We start from the raw sequence: 6,000 nt of genomic DNA on the forward strand, positions 1-6,000 counted from the left end.
TCCATCTAAATGTTTCAAAGCTTTTAAGTGAATTTTGTGAAAACGGACATGCAACTTGTACCCGTTTCCATCTGTTCTTCATTGAGAGGGGACTCCGCCGCTGTAGGTGGCGCTATACACCATAGTGATGTGATCCACCAGTATTTAAAAGAAGAAGAACAGGAAGCGTCTCTGCCGTGCGATGACATCGTAGCGTTTCTTTTCTCCATCTCAAATCGTGTTAAAATTCGCTATTAATTCCAAAAAGATTTCTGTTTCGTCGTCCCCCCCAAACATACCTTACTTTATCGCCCGCCATTGCTTTGTGACCACAAACGTACGTGTGAAGTAACATCCGGTAAAAATGAGTGATGCGTATCACAAACGAAACATGTTTCCAGAGCCAAAATTCACATTTTCCGTTTTGTTTTTTTTCCCCCCATATGCTTCAAAATCCACCCCCTCCAAGCATAAAAAAAAAAGGTTTTTACGAATTGTGGGCCCTTTTCGAATTTCTAGCTTCCATTCAGTTTTATTTTCACATTTCTTGATAATTCGAGTAAAAATGTGTGGATGGAACCCGCACTAGTGACAAACAATCGTTCCCAGTCACATTCACATCACACAGCAAGCAAAAACACAAATTAAAATCAGAGATATGACACGGAATAACTTTCAGTTGTAGCAGACAATATGTTATGAATTTACTTTTACCAGTGGCGTTATCAATTCAGTTTAATTTGATTTATGAGACAATCTTATCAACCTAATGAAAGCACACTGAGAAAAAAAAAAAAAAGATTCTAAACAAAGCTGTTGTTTTTTAATCAAGTCAATTTCCTTCGGAAAACTCGAACTGAACCAAAGGCCAAAGCAAATGACTCGTCAGTCGGTGCTGTTGTTTATTCCCATTAGTGTTCAGTCCAAGCCACTACTACAAACTGTTGGACCGAGAAGAAGAGTGCCTTTTTTTTCCAGCAGCGAGCTAGAGACATGCCTGCTGACTCTGGGTGACCCCGGACTGGTTGGCAGCCAATCGCAGGGCACAGATCCGCAAACAACCATTCACACTTATGGGAAATTTCCAGTCTTCGGTTTACATAACATGCACGTTTTGGGAAAGTGGGAGAATGCAGCGAAAACCCACGCAAGCACAGCGAGAACATGCAAACTCCACAGGCGGGATTCAAACCCAGAAACTCTGACTGCGCGGCAGAGCTGCTTCTCGCTAATGTTTATCAAACGCAGTAACATAAGATCATTGCTCATGGCGGTGCACAGAGGGATAATGTTGTTCATGTGTATTCAAAAGACACAAATAACATAGTGGAAATGTTTGTAATTCAGGCCAAATGTAGGCACACATGCAAATGTGCGCATAATTGCACACACCGATGAAGCATGAAAGCATCATAGACTGCCACTTTTGTCGACGATGGAAAAAAATGTATGATAATGTTATCCTTTGGGAGGAAGATGCAAGAAAAAACACTCTAAAGTATCTAAGGATTTCTGCAGGGTAAGAAAAATTGATCATAAAGACAGTATACACATTCTCTTTCTGTTTGTGTTCTTATACGCACGCGCGTGCGTGCGCGTGTGACGCAACTTCCATCCATAGTGTTAATTCAGTAGCTCGCAGGCATACATGCTCACACACAATCCTATTATGTGACACAAAAGCCTGCTAAATGTTTCTAAGGCTTGGAATTTACTGATTCGCCTGTGCCAGTGCACAATGTCATCTTAATAATGTGCGGTTCAAAGTATTTTTCTGTTTGGAATTAATTCAGTGCGCCTTTTCATTTCAAGCATCCCTGTGACATTTTTTTGTATTTATTTTTTTATTTTTTTTGTGGTTGTCAAGTAAGTCGTGGCGGCTCAATGCGTAGCACTTTGCACGATAGATGTGACTCTGCTGCCACCAGCTGGCTACAAACAGAAATGCATGAATGCGGTAGGCCGACATTATGAACATAAAAGTACAAGGATGCTTTTCACATGAGGTATTTTCAATTCATGGTTACAAAATGAGTTGCGGGAGTAAAAACCTCATTATGTCAACTGACTGCATGATAATGTAATTGTAGCACCTTAAGGGGTCGCTGTTGCCCATTAATGAAATTAAGGTTAAATGAGAGCAGGTGTGCGTGTGCGGTTAAAAACGCCAGATTGAGTGGAGCACCAGAGTGACTGTTGGGCTCGCACGTAGGTGCTTATGCTGTCCTTTTTTTAGAATTATAAGTGTCCTTTTTAGCTCTATTATATGCCAACTATTTTATTAGTATTTTATTGTTATTCTCGGTTCACTTAATTCCATCAGGAATAGTGATGCCCGATTGGCCACGGTGGGCCACGCATAGGGTTTTATAGTTTGTAGTGTTGTGTGCCATATCGGGTGTTATGTTTGCAGTGCTGTGTTTTGATATTACATTTGTTTTTATTGGAGTGCTGCGAAGATTTGACGGTTTTGTTTGCCACACGTATTTTTGTGACTGTATTTTGGCAAACCTACATTTTTCTACTGTCAATTATAAAAGAACGAGACGGGGTAAAAAGTAGGGAGTCTATTCTGTTATTTGGTAGATTCGGTTTATATATAATTATTGAATGTAATATCACGTGAGTATTGAAAATTTTAACATTTTCTAAAATGACGGCAGTGTATGAGTTAAAGGCACTCAGTATGTAAATGAAGGGAAAACCTTTTTACACGTTGCTAAATATATAAATAAATGATATGACTATCTGATCTGACTCCGGGCTCATTATATGAAACACGGCACTACAACATAATGTTTAACAGTGTCATATTTACTGAAGATTTGAATAAAATGAAATGATACAAAGGGTTGTTCCACATTTGGAGGAGCACTGAGCCTAAACTGCTAAATTATGTGGCAACTGCAGGTTTGAGCATGGCTGATACTTTCCAGGAGGGAGCAGTGAGTCTATTCACAGAAAAAAAGAAGAAAAAATACTTGTTTACATATGATCTGGAGGGAGAAAGAGAGAGAGAGAGAGTCGTCTCAAATTATTTACACAAATACATGACTTTTTAATGTTGTGTGCATTTCTCATGACTAATCATTTGTAAATATTCAATTCTACTTGTGAGTTGCCGAATGTGTGTCTGTGTTGTGGAGCAGGGTGCACACGCATTTATTTTTGAGACAAGCTTCACGCAGAGAAAGTACACAAGTTCTAAACAATCAGGTGTGGAAAGGCCCCTTCCTTCTCTGTCCGCTAGGTGGCAGTGTTGCCGTCTCAAATACATGGGAAAGGGTTCCTCTATACCGTTTTCCTTTTAAAAATAGGACATTTAGGAGTATTTAATGTAAAAACGGAAAACCAACCGTTATCTGATCTTCTCTTATGAGTTTATTTAACACAAGTCGGGAAACAAAATATGGCTGTCAGTGTGTTTGTCCCTCCAGCTTGCTTTGCTTTGACATGAAAGAGATTCTTCTTCTACTGCTCCTTTTTCTTCTTCTACGCCACAAAAGCAGCAGAGAAGCAAGAGGTAGCAGCAGCAGAAGTAGAACGTATGTAAAAATCACGGATATACTTGTGGTTCTGAAAAACGTGAAAACATGGGTATACACATATGATATATTTGTGTGAATAATTTTGGGACTGTTTATCGGGGTTTGGCTAAAATGAAGCCCAGGTACGAACTTGGCCGTTCTGGCTTGAGTCGCCCCCCCTCATCTGCATAACCCCGGGTTTACACCGGTTGCGGTGCGTTCCGGCGACGCAAGCAATTAGATTCCATTCATTCGAATGGTGCAGTTTACACCGCTTGCGGGTGCGTTGCGTGTCGACTGCGTCTCAGCTGCGGTGTGCCTTCCGCAAGGATAGCCTATTTTCTATTTTTGCCGGACGCCGCAGCGGTAGGCCTCCGGCAAATGGCAAGCTAGCACAAAACACATCGAGCGGGACAGGAAGAACGACGCAGTTTCAAAATAAATTTCCGGTTACCTTTCAAGATAAAACACTCGCCAGATCCTATTTCGCAAGCATGCTAGCAAAACGTGATGTGGGCGTAGACGGGCCTGGAGTTAACGTGCGAGGTGCTCATTCACGGTTCAGACACCAGCGAACATGGACGAGGAGAGGTTTATATTAGAGGTAGAAAGCCACAAAATAATAAAAGTCCACCTCTCTTTCTGCTTCTCTGTTGAGCACAGACTTTCTGTGTGTTTGTCGTTGTTTTGAATGCCACATGATCGCGCGCGGTCACGCGAGACACGGCGGGAAGTGGTCGGCGACGGAGCTGCCGGACCGCAGCTGTGCGTAGCCGGTGTGGATTGGCCAAAAAATTGACCCGTCCGGAGCACGCAGTCAAGACGCACCGCACCGCAGCCGCACCGCAACCGCAACCGGTGTAAACCCGGGGTAAGTAGTGTACTGAACACCTTCATTCCATTAATCGTTATCCAGCGTGCAGTTAGTATTTACGCCTTTGAAAAGTAATCAGACTGCTGGAGAACTTTACCGCTGCTAGCTAGTGCAACTAGCTTGCTGCCGCTAGCTCGCTGTTAGCTAGCAGTCACTGCTAAACGCTGGCAACAGGCGGCATACAATACAATGTCAGCATAATTATGTCTTAATTATTCGTGACTTCAGGAGTAAGTTGTGTTACTGGCGTCTGTCGCAACAGTTTGGGGCATTTATATTGCCAACTGCCAACAAACTCCGAGCACGTTGTCAGCCCTTGCACCGCTATGACACGCTTCCGGAAACAACTTCAAAATAAAAGCACTACACTGCATTGATATACATATAATACTTGTAAGGTAAGGTTTATTTTGAAATTTGGTTTCTCACAGCCCTGTGTACTGTCACTCATACTGCTAGCTTGACGACTATCTCAGCGGGTATCCGAGGCAGAAATTACGACGATTCGTTTCATCCCAAGTATTAATAATCGTTTTTGTACGATTATGCAAATGTTGTAATCGCGGAGGGTAATAATCAATATCATAATTGAATTTTGATTAATTGCATAGCCGTAGTTCGTGGGAAGCTTTGAGTATAGCAAAGACTAAACATTACTGTTAAAACGCACTTCCAATATTGGAAAAAACGGTTGTCATTTTTATGTTAAGCAGAATTGAACTAATTTCTAATCTAACATAGTTACTTTTCTAATTAAGTAATCCATAAAGTAACTAAGATACTTTTGAAATCGTGCATGTGCATAAATATGGCACCCAATTCCATTTATGGAAATGTATGTCCAAAGCTTGGAAATGGCGAAGAACTCATAATGAAGCAGCAACACAGGACATGTGAGCGAATACTAATGCATGAATATTGCTTTTCTTCACAGATGCTGAGTTTATTTGACCTTCTGGTCTCTGATAAAGAAGATGTATTCATAGCAATATTGCTGATTAATTTTCTCTTTTGTGTATCTTTGACTTTTGGCTCTTGTACTTATTTCTTCATTGGTGTTTTCTCTGAATTTCTGGATATGTAAATAATTCCACAATCATTTGGGAAGCCTCAGCGACCCCCCAAAAAGAATTTCCACCCAAATGTTCAGTGTTGCATCTCACTTAGTGATGATGCACAGTATTCCTCCCATCCCATGGGGAGAGCGCAATTCCCACACATGACTGTGGCTAGCAGTCACATGACTGGAATTTGGCAACATGGGAAAGTTGCTGGTCATTACTGTCGCGTTCACTTCGGAAGATAAAGTCGCAAACAGCTGTCAGCCTTAAACGCTAACAATCAGAAATTTATAAAGCCACTAAAAGCCATAATGAAACACAAATAAGTGCTTAGGGAAATCAAGCGTCCAATGTTTGCAAATATTTTATAAATGAATTGCTTATAATGCTTTGAGCAGCCACAGAACAGCGACTTCCTGCTGGTATTCAACTGAGTTGAGTGGGTTTTAAAATGTCACGTCGTCAGTAAACAAGTTGCATGCTGGGTGAATCTCCTTTCCATCCTTTATCATCTGTATTAGACACCACCTCCACAGTGGAACATATTGTCCTGGTTTGT

The sequence above is a fragment of the Festucalex cinctus genome, chromosome 1 (assembly GCF_051991245.1).
Source record: "Festucalex cinctus isolate MCC-2025b chromosome 1, RoL_Fcin_1.0, whole genome shotgun sequence".
Classification (NCBI taxonomy): Eukaryota; Metazoa; Chordata; class Actinopteri; order Syngnathiformes; family Syngnathidae; genus Festucalex; species Festucalex cinctus.